Source organism: Nycticebus coucang, chromosome 20 (genome assembly GCF_027406575.1).
Source record: "Nycticebus coucang isolate mNycCou1 chromosome 20, mNycCou1.pri, whole genome shotgun sequence".
Taxonomy (NCBI): Eukaryota; Metazoa; Chordata; class Mammalia; order Primates; family Lorisidae; genus Nycticebus; species Nycticebus coucang.
Window position 1 is genome coordinate 37,354,809 of NC_069799.1, and position 14,566 is coordinate 37,369,374.

Consider the following 14,566-nt stretch of genomic DNA (forward strand, 5'->3'; position numbering starts at 1 on the left):
TGCCTTACAGGGTTGCCTCCATTTTTAGAGCTCAGGCTGCCTCCACAAAAAACCAGAAGCCAAAAGGGTATTCAGACTTTAAAATAATTGTCATTATGTTATTTCCATTTGTTAATAACATATATAGTCACTATGTATATGTGTGTATTTATATATTTATATTTATATAATTCATAAAAAGATATATCAATTCAAGGTTATATACAAATGTCTCCCAGGCAGGGCCAGGTCCCAAAGCAAGGGCAAAACCCTGTCTAAAAAGAGCTACAGACAAACATGTGTCACTCCGGCCTCTTTCAACATTCCCCCTCCCCCCCAACGCTTCTTACGTCACTTGCCACAAGAGGTGGTGGGGTCTAGAGCCTTATCCAATCAGAGGCGTGTAAGTGAGGACTGTCCAATCAGATGCGCAGCCAGAAAGAAGGAGGCGGCTTCCGGGATCTGGCGCGGCCTTTGTCTCTTGCGCGGGGCACGGAACTGGGGTCCCTTCATGGCTTTTCTGTCTCCGGGAAGTCCTCGGTGTCTCCGCTGCACCTTCTCTCACTCTATGACTTGCAGGTACTGAGACACCCACCGGGAGCACAGCGAGTTACTCTGAAAATCTCGGAAATGGTGAGTGTGCGGAGATCGTGTCCCGAAGTGGGGGAAGGGGCTGCTTGGAGCCGGCCGGAAGCTGCTCGGGAGTGTGGAGACTAAAGTTCCCCACTGGCTCACCTGGCCCCTCTGTGCCTCCCCACCCCCCAAACACAGGATGGGGCTTAGCGAGCAGCGCGTCCAGTTTGTTCCTGCGCGTTTACTGCGGCCCCAGCCTGGAGCCCTTTCTGGGCAGCTCTACGTTGGCGTCCCCACCTCTCTCCTAAGTCGTGCGGGAACTGACGGGGAGGGTCATCAGGGATGGATCCCGACTCGGTGTGCGGGTTTATGCGTGGGAGACGCTGCAGTCCGTGAGATCCTTTTTTCTTTTATTAATAATTAAACTGCAGAAGCGTGAAAACTTAAAATATTAATAGTTTATTTGAGCACATGGTTATTTAGAGGCCCCCAACCATAGTTTGAGGTGTCGGGGCCACTGGAGAGCTTGGCTTGAAAAAAGGGCATTTTTAAGGTGCATTAGGAATCAAACCAAATTAAATAATTGGGTACAGTTATGTAGTGGCCTTATCTAAACTGTTCATGTGGCTGTTTTCTGGTTATGTAATCAGATCTTTATTGGCAATTTTTGTTTGCCCAAGTTTTGTTTTCCTCTAAGCTGTAATTTGCAGGAAATGCATTTGAGATAAAATTAGATTTCTATAGGTAGGAACCTAGGGCACTATGCTCACTTCAGTCTAATTGCTCCCTATTTAACTCTTTTGACACTCTCTAGGGGGGACTGGTTTTCTCTGCATTTTCCAAATGTATGGCTAGCAGGGTCTCAAAACTAGGACTCAAATCCAGTTTGCTCAGCATAACTGTTCTAACAGGGTCTGTTGGAAATCTGAAATTTGCAGTTCCTTCCCCATATCCCCAAATATCTACTATCACTCTCCAACTCATCCCATTATCACCTATTTGTCCTATATTTATTTTTTAAGATAAACACAATATTTTGTTGATCATTTTTTTTTTCCTGTGCAGGGCTGTGGATGGCTCTTCCTAAAATAAATAATCACTCCATAATACCTGTAAAAATTATTTGTGATTCTTCACCTTTGCTCTTCCCTGGTTGCGCACACCTTACCAGATTAGGTTTAGGATTTTCCCTTGAAAACTTTACAAGATACTGGTTCTCCAACCATCTTTCTTTTCCTGGTCCTGGTTTCACAACTGTCTAGGGATGTCCCAAAATACCTGCAGCAATCATGTCTCCTGGAATGTGCAGTAAATGTCAGCCCTGTGACATGCAGAGGACACCCTGAGGAGTAAGTCTGGATCCTTGCAGAGATGGGTAACCTCTGGTCTTTTGATTTCAAGATTGGTCTTTTTTAAGCACCAAAGGAGGCAAGAAAACATTTATCTTTGTCTGCTGCACCTCTGTTTTGGATGTAGTCAAAAGCTGCACAAAGGTTTAAAAGGTCGGTGGCGCCTGTGGCTCAGTGGGTAGTGTGCCGGCCCCATATACCGAGGGCGGCAGGTTCAAACCTGGCCCGGGCCAAACTGCAACAAAAAATAGCTGGGAGTTGTGGGGGGCGCCTGTAGTTCCAGCTACTTGGGAGCCTGAGGCAAGAGAATCGCCTAAGCCCAAGAGCTGGAGGTTGCTGTGAGCTGTGATGCGAGGCACTCTACCAAGGGCGATAAAGTGAGACTCTGTCTCAAAAAGAAAAAAAAAAGATCTAGAAGGTCAAGGTCACATGTTGCCCTAAGGGCAGAGATTACTCACCCTGGCAAGAGAAATGGTTGCATGGCTGGTTGCTGACCATCCAGCAACGTGTTCAGTCTCCTGTTGTATCATTCATTCAAAAAGCTAACTCGGGCGGCGCCTGTGGCTCAGTGAGTAGGGCGCCAGCCCCATATGCCGAGGGTGGCGGGTTCAAACCCAGCCCCGGCCAAACTGCAACCAAAAAATAGCCGGACGTTGTGGCGGGCGCCTGTAGTCCCAGCTGCTCGGGAGGCTGAGGCAAGAGAATCGGGTAAGCCCAAGAGTTAAGAGGTTGCTGTGAGCCGTGTGATGCCACGGCACTCTACCCGAGGGCGGTATGTGAGAGTCTGTCTCTACAAAAAAAAAAAAAAAAAAAAAAAGCTAACTCACTGATGTGAAGATTTTCTTTCCTGAACCTGATCTTCCATTCCTTGGAGATACATTGGTGCTCAGCCGAAAGGGTACTAGTATTAAAAGGGCAGAAATGACTCATACTCTCTGGATTCTTTTAGACTTTGTTGTTGTTGTTGCTGTTTGATACAGAGTCTCACTATGTCACCCTGGGTAGAGTGCGGTGGCTCATAACAACTTCCAACTCCTGGGCTTAAGCTCAGCCTCCCAAGTAGCTGGGAGTACAGGTGCCCGCCACAACACCGGCTATTTTTTGGTTGTAGTTGTCATTGTTGTTTGGCAGGCCTGGTTGGATTTGAACCCGCCAGCTCTGGCGTATGTGGCTGGTGCCTTAGCCGCTTGAGCTACAGCCACCAACCCTCTTTCAGACTTTTGAAAGGAGGAAAAACTATCCTAAAGGACAAGAAAAACCCACCCAAGTGAGCATGTAAGAACCTGCAAAGTAATTTGCACTTCAGGCACACACAGGCAGGGACCATTGTCTCCTGGGATGGTGTTTTTTTTAAGTCCTTCAGTGAGCAGGATAAGGGATGGAAAATGTCCCAAATGATAAGATGGTCCTACTTGACACTGGAGTCACATATATCTGTGCTGTAGTCAACACCACACCTCCCTCAATCCAACACCTTGAAAAGATTTATTCTAACAGGAAAATATATTTTCACAGTAGAACCTAAAATAAAATAAAATATTTACAGTGAGACAAGGAGATGGCTATCCAAAAAAGTAGTATTTGTTGTTTTTTTTCCAAATTAATAAATCTTTTATTGCATTGCTAAAATTACAAAAGTACTATTTGTTTAAAACTCTTTTTTTTTTTTTTTTTTTTGAGACAGAGCCTCAAGCTGTTGCCCTGGGTAGAGTGCCTTGGCATCACATCTCACAGCAACCTCCAACTCCTGGGCGCAAGTGATTCTCCTGCCTCCACCTCCCGAATAGCTGGGACTATAGGCGCCCGCCACAACGCCAGGCTGTTTTTTGGTTGCAGCTGTCATTGTTGTTTGTCAGGCCCAGGCTGGATTCGAACCCTCTAGCGCTGGTGTATGTGGCTGCGCCTTAGCCGCTTGAGCCACAGGTGCCAAGCCTGTTAAAAATTCTTATTTATGGGCGGTGCCTGTGGCTTAGGGGTAGGGCACCAGTCCCATACACTGAGGGTGGTGGGTTCGAACCTGGCTCCAGCCAGCTAAAAACAGCAGGGACAACTGCAACAACAACAAAAATTCTTATTTACTTGTTTCTTCCCCAAAACGAGTGTTGTAATGTTTTAATGTCTGTTCTATTTTGGGGTGATTTCAAACAGAATCCTAGAGCTTAATTTGTGAATTCTGTCAGGGATAAGAAATAGGGAAAATGTCTTTACTGTTATGGCTACAGAACAATGATTGCCCAAGGAACTGTAACAAACTGGTCAGTACATGGAAGTGGGCAACATAAGGAACTAGGCCTGCTGTACTGTATACACTGCATGTCTGATATGTGAAAATTAGGTCAACTTAAGGAGGCAGTATAGGGAGGTGGTCAACTATGGAGATTCTACTGTGTGTCCACAAGACAAGGAAGTGTGGTAGATAAATTTATGAATTACAAGTATTCACCAAGAAATCAGTTCCTCTCTTATAAGGCTGGAGATTTTTTGACACCGGGAGAATGTTCTGCATTCTATGATTTGGATGTCAGAGTTTATACCTAATTTTTTTTTCTGAGACACAGTCTCATTCTGTTGACAATTGGACTTAAGCAATCCTCTTGTCTCATCCTCCCAAGGAGCTGGGACTCTAGGTGCTGCCACAATGCCCAGCTAGTTTTTCTATTTTTAGTAGAGACAGCATCTCGATTTTACTCAGGCTGGTCTCTAACTCCTGAGCTCAAGTGATTGTCCCCGCTCAACTTCCCAGAGTGCCAGGATTACACGTATGAGCCACCAAGCCCGACTATAGCTAAATTTTATGTGACAGGATATGGTAGTTACTAGAAGTGTTCTCACATGATTCATTGTCGTCTTATAATTTATTATAATAGAAATACTGATTAAATGACATGCTTATTGCCTGGAAGGGATATAGATACTTTTGCTTTTTCTATTGAGACATAAAATGTAAGTACCTTATACTTTTCTTCCCTTCTATAAACATAAGGTTTGAGCGATTTGGCTGGATTCTTTAAACACTGTTTTCTTATTTTAAAGTAAGGAGATAACCTTAATGGAGAAATGGAGACCTGGGCTCAGAGACAGAAGCCAAGGGGGCTTCTGATCTAGCAAAAGGGGGTCGTTGAAGGCTAAGTTAGTTCTTTCTGGGGAGCTTGGGACCAGCCATGGGAGGAGCCCTTTATACTGAAAGCATACAGAGTCCTGGACAAGCTGGGTACCCACAGGCAGATGGGGTTGGGGTTGGGATGGGAGTTGGGGTGTGATGCCCTTTCTGAGGGTGTAATGTTTATTGTCCTGGGCTGATTTTAGACATTATCAAATGAGATGAATTCTCCTTTAGGTTAAAAGTAACAAGTGTTTTTAACAAGTGTTGCAATAGGGGAGAAGCACCAACTACATGTAAGGTCTGCACACATCTCAAAGGTTAGGCAGACAAGGGCTAGAACAAACAAGATGAGAAAGATGAGGAGAGAGGGCAGAATGTAAGATGACCAAATCAGATCCGAGATCAGAGAATGTTTTCCTCAGAAATAAGCCTGTTTTTATGAGGGGCATAAAGAGGGGTTGTATGTTGGCTTAGGCTGAGGGTGGCTCAAAGTGCAGCAGCCTGGGAGAAGGAGAGAAACTTAAGTAGAGTTGGGCTAAGAAGTATTACCTTCTGATCATTGAAGATAAAACTGTTCAGCAAATTGTAAAGTAAAAATATAAATTTGCAGAGTGTCTGGCTTTGTGATAGGTGAAAAAATAGGGTCATCTGTGAGAAGGTACTTTATCTGCAATGGGCTGCTTTTGCAGAACATAAAAAATGTGGATTTCTTTATTCACAGCTATTTACAACCAGGACATCCATCCCATCCTCCCCTGCCACATTTCCTTGTCCTGTACATCTCTTTCACCTGGCTGTACGTGAGCATATTTCATAATAAACTAGTAACAATAAGTAAAATGTTGTGCTAGGCCGAGGCAGATAGATTGCCTGAGTTTACAAGTTTGAGACCAGCCTGAGCCAGAGTGAGACCTCATCTCTAAACATAGCTGAGTGTTGTGGTGGGCACCTGTAGTCCCAGCTACTTGGGAGGCTGAGGCATGAGAATCGCTTGAGCCCAAGAATTTGAGGTTGCTGTGAACTGTGACACCATGGGCACTCTTATCGGAGGGCAACAAAGTGAGACTGTCTCAAAAAAAATAAATAAATGAAATAAAATGTGCTGAGTTTTGTGACAAACTCTGTCCATTGCTGGACTTGAGGAGGGGTTATGGAAGCCCCTGACTTACAGGTAATTGCTCAGAAGTATAGATGGGCCCTAGGGCTTGCTAGCATCTGCGGTGGGGGCAGTGTAATGGGACTGAGCCCTGCACTTGCGTACTGACTCTGGGTGGTGTCAGAATTGAATTGTTGAGTACCCAGCTGGTGTTGGAGACTTGGTTCGTGTTCAGCACTTTCACACACATTGGGTCAGAAGTAGTATCAGAAAAAAGACATCACAGGTCAGACATTGAAATGACTCTGGGTGTGTGTTTTGTTGCTGGTAAGAATTGTGACCCTGGAGGAGCATGTTTCCATGCTGCGAGGAGGGAACAGAATGTGTGGAGCTCTCAGAATTAGATTTCCAAGCTGTTCAGGTTTCTCTCCCTCACTACCTAGGATTGAGCCACATCTTCATAGTAACAGCGGGCCCCAAGCTTGGGAACTTGTTTAACCTACTACCTGTGGGGTTCCTTGTGAACTGTGGATAAAACAGGCTGCTCACTTGAGCTATTTTCATTTTGTTTCTTTTATGAAACCTTGCTGCAGTGTATGTGTACCTCTAGGTCACTCAAGCATTTAACAATTTTATTTCATGATTCGAATGTAAGATTTTTATTTTCTTACTTGAAAATCTGATTGTATTGAGTAATATGGTCTGTAGAAGCAAAGAAAATTTGTGAAATAAGTTGTTTTATGCTGTTTTAAATTTTTTAAATTTCTTTTTTTTTGAGACAGAGTCTCACTTTTTTGCCTTCGGTAGAGTGCTGTGGTGTCACAGCTCACAGCAACCTCCAACTCCAGGACTTAGGTGATTCTCTTGCCTCAGCCTCCCAAGTAGCTGGGACTACAGGTGCCCACCGTAACGCCCGGCTATTTTTTTATTGTTGTTGCAGTTTGGCTGGAGCTGGGTTTGAACCTGCCACCCTTGGTATATGGGGCCAATGCCTTACCCACTGAGCCACAGGGACCACTGTATGCTGAGTTTTAATAGTAAGAATATAATTAGCAATGGATGCACCACCCCGTGACTAGATGGCCTTGGCAGTTCTGGTGTGTTCTCCTAATCTTACATATCTTCCATGCCCTGAGGGTGTCTGTCTATAGTGCTGATTTTTTGTTTTTTTTTTTTTTTTGAGACAAGAGTCTCACATTATAGCCCTTGGTAGAGTGCTATGGCATCACAGCTCACAGCAACCTTAAACTCTTGGGTTTAAGTGATTCTCTTGCCTCAGCCTCCTAAGTAGCTGGGATGACAGGCGCACGCCACAACATCCAGCTATTTTTAATTTAGACAGGTCTTGCTCTGGCTGGCTCAGGCTGGTCTCAAAACTGTGAGCTTAGCCAATCCGCCCATCTCGGCCTCCCAAGTGCTGGGATTACAGGCATGAGCCACTGTGCCCAGCTACAGTGCTGATTCTTATTTTTCTTTGTGGCTTCACCATCTATTATGAAGCTGAGTTTTTCTCCGTTTTGCACCTTTTGAGTTTTCAGTGATTTACTAATACTCTTAATATTATATTATGCTGAAGAAGTTTGCAGTGGTCTCTGTGCCTCAGTATGTGGCACATGGGTGGCTGACTGGGCATTGTCACCCAATTTACTCACCTTTTCCACTGTTTGAAGTTTATTTTTTCATGTTCTTGATAAGGCCATTCTTGGTTTTATCCCCCTAGTGCTAATGCTTTATAATTTTTTACCTAAAGGAAGAAACTGAGTCACAAAATACAATTTCAAGAATTTAGCTGAGCCAGGTAAGATCTGGTGCTTGGAAACCTCAGACCAAAGTTACCATGAATGTGAGCTCTGCTCACTCTTTGTTATAAGCAGATTTTGAAAGGCCAAAAGGGTTACAAAAAGTGGGCCAATATGAATTTGTATCAGGGATTTTCTTTTCTTTTCTTTCTTTTTTTTTTTTTGAGATAGAGTCTCACTTTGTCGCCCTTGGTAGAGTTCCTTGGCGTCACAGCTCACAGTAACCTCCAACTCTTGGTCTTCAGCGATTCTCTTGCCTCAGCCTCCCAAGTAGCTTGGACTACAGGTGTCAGCCACCACACCCTGCTATTTTTTAGAGTTTGGGTCTTGCTCTGGCTCAGGCTGGTCTTGAATTCATGAGCTTAGACAATCCACCCTCCTTGGCCTCCCAGAGTGCTAGGATTATAGGCATGAGCTATTGAGCCCAGCCTGTGTCAGGAATTTTCATCAGTTAGTGATTAGGGCTCACTGTTACTGTGGAGATGTGGAAATAACATGATTAGTGATTGGCTATAATTTGTTGAACTGTAGTCACAGGTTACTTTATAGTTACTTTAAAAAATTTTTTTTTATTTTGAGACCAAGTCTCAAGTTGTCGCCCTCAGTAGAGTGCCATGGCGTCGTCATAGTTCACAGTAACTTCCAAGTCTTGGGCTCAAGCGATCCTCTTGTCTCAGTTTTTCTATTTTTAGTAGAGACAAGGTCTCACTCTTGGTCAGGCTGGTCTCAAACTTGTGAGTTGAAGCTATCCACCCGCCTTGGCCTCCCAGAGTGCTAGGATTACCACTTTACAGTTACTTGTGGTGTCAGTGTAGAGTCTGCACAGAGAACAGATTTTAGAGATAATTTCTTAGTTAAAGGATAAGGATGGTAAGTGGGACGTGACTGCTGCCACATTCCTGTGACTCTCTGGGTCTAATAATTTAGAGAAGGGTTGTATTTTTCTTTCTTTCTTTTTTTGAGACAGAGCCTCAAGCTATTGCCCTGGGTAGAGTGCTGTGGCATCATAGCTCACAGCAACCTCAAACTCCTGGGCTCAAGCGAGTCTCCTGTCTCTGCCTCCCAAGTAGCTGGGACTACAGGCGCCCGCCACAACATCCAGCTATTTTTTGGTTCCAGCCGTCATTGTTGTTTGGCTGGCCCGGGCTGGATTCGAACCCGCCAGGCTCAGGTATATGTGGCTGGCACCTTAGCCGCTTGAGCCACAGGCGCCAAGCCAGGGTTGTATTTTTCAAATAACAATAATAATTTTCTTTATAATTTCTCCTTTTTGATCACACTCTTTTAAAAAACAATGATCAGAGTCCAACTGCCAAGATGTTCTTCATTGCCAGGAATTCTCATTGCCGTATAGCCCCTTTTGACATTGGGATGGGAAAAGAATAGGCGTTTCAGTGAGGAATTTAAGTGCACCCAAAAGCCAATCTGAGCTGGCCTCACAGAGTGGCAAAAATGAGACTTTAGTCAAGTCATTGATGTACATACCTGCTGATGCTTATTTTAAGTTTTCTAGCCTTTGGAATACTATAACTTTAATTTTTTTATTTTTTATTTATTTTTGAGACAGAGTTTTACTCTGTTGCCTTGGGTAGAGTGCCATGGTATCATAGTTCTCAGCAACCTCAAACTCTTGGGCTCAAGTGATCTTCCTGCCTTAGCCTCCCCAGTAGCTGGGTCTACAGGTGCCCACCACAACGCCCAACTAGTTGTTCTATTTTAGTAGAGACAGGGTGTTCAGTTAATTTAAAATTTTTAGTGAAAGGCTTTATAAGGTCTTGATAATAATGAATATCATCTCGAATGAGAGCTCATTGAAGGTTAGTTCATCCCAGGTACGTGGCCCTTATTGCTATTATTTTAAACGGAGAAAGCTAATGTTTTCCAAAGGGAATAAAACATAAGTTAAACAGTACCAACAAAAGAGCCTTAGGCCAGTGAAGATTAAAAGTTTCTGTAAACTTTGCCAGTTCATTTTTTTATTACCTCATTTATATATTTCACCAATCTGGAAGATTAAAGGTGATATGCACAACAGAAATGCTGAAAAATTGGTCATATATTACAAATAGACAAATTATTTTTACCAATGAAAGGAGTTTGTCAGTCTTTGAGAAGATGAGAAGAAAATCTCCAAGAAGAAATAGGACAAGACTTAAGATGATCAAGGTTAAAGGCAAAATTGATGAAGACCTTTTGTCATTTTGTTCTTTTCCCACAGTTTACTAAAAAGGTAAACTTGGGAATCCTGCCCAGGCCAGCTAAACAACAATGACAAATACAACAAACAACAGCTGGGCGTTGTGGCGGGTGCCTATAGTCCCAGCTACTTGAGAGGCTGAGGCAAGAGAATCGCTTAAGCCCAAGAGTTGGAGGTTGCTGTGAGCTGTGATGCCACAGCACTCTACTGAGGGCGACATAGTGAGACTCAAAAATAAATAAATAAATAAATAAGAATACCAAGCTGCATGCAGTGACTCACACCTGTAATTCTAGTACTCTGGGAGGCCGAGGCTGGTGGATTGCTTGAGCTCAGTTCAAGACCAGCCTGAGCAAGAGCAGGGCTCTGTCTCTACTAAAAATAGAAAAAACTAGCTGGGCATGGTATGCATGTAGTCCCAGCTACTTTGGAGGTCAAGGCAAGAGGATCACTTGAGTTTATGAGTTTGAGGTTGCTGTGAGACTGTCTCAAAATTAAAAAAAGAGAATACCGGCTCGGTACCCGTGGCATAGTTGTTATAGCACCAGCCACATGCACCAAGGCTAGCGGGTTCGAATCCAGCCTGGGCCAGCTAAACAACAATGACACCTGTAACAAAAAAATAGCTGGGCGTTGTGGCAGGCGCCTGTAGTCCCAGCTACTTGGAGGCTGAGGCAGGAGAATCGCTTAAGCCCAAGGGTTTGAGGTTTTGTGAGCTATGATTCCATGGCACTCTACCGAGGGCAACATAATAAGACTCTGTCTCTAAAAAAAAAAAAAAAAAGAGAGAGAGAATGCCAAATCTTATCCTCATGTTATTTTTATTCTTTATGTTATTATTATTAAAGCTAATTTCAATAAAACCTTGTAAAAAGATATATCCAATTTCAATCAGCTGTGACCATGGAAGATAGGATTTCTATAAACCTGATATGTATATATATATAAGGTTTATATATATATATATATATATATAAAACTCAACATATAACCTTCCCATTTTCTTTTTCTCCAACCTTCTATGTCTATTCAGTTACCTCATTTTTTCCTTTTTTTATTCTTTTAATAAATTCTGCACTAGGCAAAATTATTTCTTTTTGGGGAAAACCACATGCTTATGTCTCTTTTTTATCACTTTTCACCAAAAAACACATCCTATTTTCCTTATGTTCTGCATGTAGAACTGTTTCTGTTTTTATCTCCAGCTTTAGTTACCATATGCTAGACAGAATTTTAACCCTTAGTAATCTTACTATATAGTGAAGACCTAAGAGAGGAGCAATTTTGTTACAGATAGGATCTTAGTCTTTTTTTTTTTGAGACAGAGTCTCACTTTGTCGCCCTTGGTAGAGTGCCATGGCATCACAAATCACAGCAACCTCAAACTCTTGGGCTTAAGTGATTCTCTTAAGCGATTTCTTAGCCTCCCAAGTAGCTGAGACTCCAGGTGCCTGCCACAATGCCCTGCTATTTTTTGGTTGTAGTTGTCATTGTTTGGCAGGCCTGGGCTGGATTCGAACCCTCCAGCTCTGGTGTATGTGGCTGGTGCCCTAGCCACTGAGCTACAGGCACTGAGCCGACGGGGTCTTATTCTATTGGCTAAGCTGGTCTGGAAGCAATCCTCTTGCCTCAGCCTCTCAAAGTGCTAGGTTTATGTGTTTCAGCCACTGCTTTTGTTTGTCATATGCTAACAATTTATGAATACACTTTATTTATTTTTTAGAAAGGGTCTCACTCTGTTACCCAGGGTAGAGTGCAGTGGCATGGTCATAGCTCCTGTAACTTAGGATTCCTGGTTTCTAGCAATCCTTCCAGCTCAGTCTCCTAAGTAGCTAGGTTTACAGGGACATGCTACCTCACCCAGCTATTTTTTTTTTTTTTTTTTTGTAAAGAGAAGTTCTCATTATGTTGTCCAGGCTGGTCCTTGGACTCTTGTTCAAGCTGTCCTCCTGTCTTATTCCCCAAAGTACTAGGATTGCACATTTAAGCCTTTTTGTAACCAGCCACATATAATTTTTAAAAACATAGGCTTTCTTGGGCCAGGTGTGGTGGCTCGCATTTGTAATCCAAGCACTCTGGGAAGCTGAGGCCGGTGGATTGCCTCAGCTCACGATTTTGAGACCAGCTTGAACTAGAGAGAGAGAGATACCCACCTCTAAAAGGAGCCAGGCATTATGGCAGGTGCCTGTAATCCCAGCTACTTGGGAGGCTGAGGCAAAAGAATTGCTTAAGCCCAGGAGTCTGAGGTTGCTGTGAGCTATGATGCAGTGGCACTCTATGGAGAGCGACATATTGAGACTCTGTCTCACTAAAAAGAAAATAAATAAATAAAAATATAGTCTTTCTGGTTTCTCTCTGCCTATTTATGGAGTATAGTCCCTTCTAGAGCACGATTAGATGAAATTCTTAGAAAAGTACTTCCCCAGTGTTACAAACAGCAGTTTCATCCTTTTCATTGCTGCTGGCATCTTCAGATTGGAAACTGATCCAGAGACCATGGAGCTCTGCTGCCTGCCCAGGTGGGTGTGTGCTCACCAAGTTGACCTGAGAAATTTGGGGTCTGCTATGCCCTCCTGCCCAAATGCCAGGAAATGTTACAGCAGGTGTTACTGCTTCCTGGCCTCTCTAGGTCTCTAAATCTGAGGATTTAAAGGCCTGGGGTCCCTTGGGATGCAGTAGAGCTGGCTGCCGGAGGAGATAACTCCTCAGTCTCCCTCTACTCCCTGCAAATCCCAAGACAACAGAGCAACTGTATTTTCTCCTTGAATGTACACATAAGACCTGGCCTTCACCTGGATTCATAAGACAGGGCCAGACTTCAGACTAAGATGTACAAAAATGTCCATGGGGGAGACAGTTTCTGCAGCATGAGAGACTAACCTGAAAGACCTCTCTAGATGGAGCCCTAGCATTTTTAAGATCTTATCTGGTGACCTGTGTGTGATTTCCAGTGGTCAGTACAAAACCTGCAAGTGAAAACCATCAGCACAGAATCCAACACTTCTGGGGATACCAGACCCTACCTTGATACAACAAAATAAGAGGGACGATCGGCTCAGCATTGTAGCACAGTGATTACGGTGCCAGCCACATACACCAAAGTTGGCGAGTTCAGATCTGGCCTGGGCCAGCTAAACGACAATGACAACTGCAACAAAAAACAGCCGTGCGTTGTGGCGGGTGCCTGTAGTCCCAGCTACTTAGGAGACTGAGGCAAGAGAACTGCTTGAGCCCAGGCGTTTGAGGTTGTGAGCTGTGACGCCACAGCACTCTACCAACAGTGACATAGTGAGAGTCTGTCTCAGGAAAAAAAAAAAAAAAAGAGGGATGATCAATTAACGTCGAAAGGCCAACACCAGCTACCTTTTCCTGTATACTGTGTTTCTGGGGTAGGGTGGTGGTGTTCTTTTTCCCCAGAGTTATCTGATCAGGGACAGGTGACATCACACCTGAGTCCAGAGTCAGCTACTCCACAAGAGCAGGTTCATTTTCTATCCTGACTCTCCTGTCACTTGAGTGAAGAATAAGGAAAAGTTTTAGAGACTCAAACTGATAAATCAACTGGCTTCTATAATTTTAAATGGCCTTGAGAAAAGAAGAAATCATAATTCCTACTGTCTAGGGACTTTTAGCCTAGAACAAATGGATAAATTGTTGAATTCAGCATTATGTAGTTAGTGCAAAGGAGGAGAGAAATATATGAGACTTTGGATTCATTTGGTCCACTTCCCTGTTGTGAGTTCTGATGTCACCATCCATGGAAAGAATTGTCATTTCGGCTTGGTGCCTGTGGCTCAAGCAGCTAAGGCACCAGCCACATAGACCAGAGCTGGAGGGTTCGAATCCAGCCTGGGCCCGCCAAACAACAATGACGGCTGCAACCAAAAAATAGCTTGGTGTGGTGGGTGCCTGTAGTCCCAGCTACTTGGGAGGCAGAGGCAGGAGAATCGCTTGAGCCCAGGTGTTGGAGGTTGCTGTGAGCTGTGATGCCACGGCACTGTACCCAGGGTGATAGCTTGAGGCTCTGTCTCAAAAAAAAAAAAAAAAATTGTTGTCATTTCTATTGCTCTTAACCTCATTCAGAATAAATATTTAGGCATCTAATGTAATTTTCCTATAATTCTGATGCTTTGTTAAATTTCTTGTTATGTTATAAAACAGATAAGAAAGCACCTTAAAATAATTAAAAGCTTACAACTGTGGATCTGCTCTTGAGAGTTAGTTCACATTTTTTCCAAAGGAAAAATGAACCATGGAAAGGAACTGTGGAATTTCTATTGGTAAAGCTTAAAAAACACAGAAGAGTAAAGAGATCAGAACATAGGGCTTGCTCCTTTCTCAGCCCTGCCCAAATTTCTGGCCTCACCCTGGAATCTCCCCTCACAGAATTGATCAGAACTGATCAGAGGAGATCAGAGGTCAGGGTGTCTGGTCCTGCCATCTCTCCAGAGCTGGTGCTCATAATAATTC

At 43.6% G+C, this 14,566-nt stretch overlaps 1 protein-coding gene across 2 annotated transcripts in view; it reads left to right on the plus strand.

The window, feature by feature from the left end:
* Positions 1-465: 465 nt before the first annotated feature.
* The window catches only part of LOC128572790 (zinc finger protein ZFP2-like), a 44,140-nt gene continuing 30,039 nt past the window's right edge, over positions 466-14,566 (plus strand). For both annotated transcript variants that reach the window (XM_053572877.1, XM_053572879.1), the window contains exon 1: positions 466-612. The gene's annotated coding sequence lies outside the window, so the exon portion shown is untranslated. The remainder of the gene's footprint in view (positions 613-14,566) is intronic.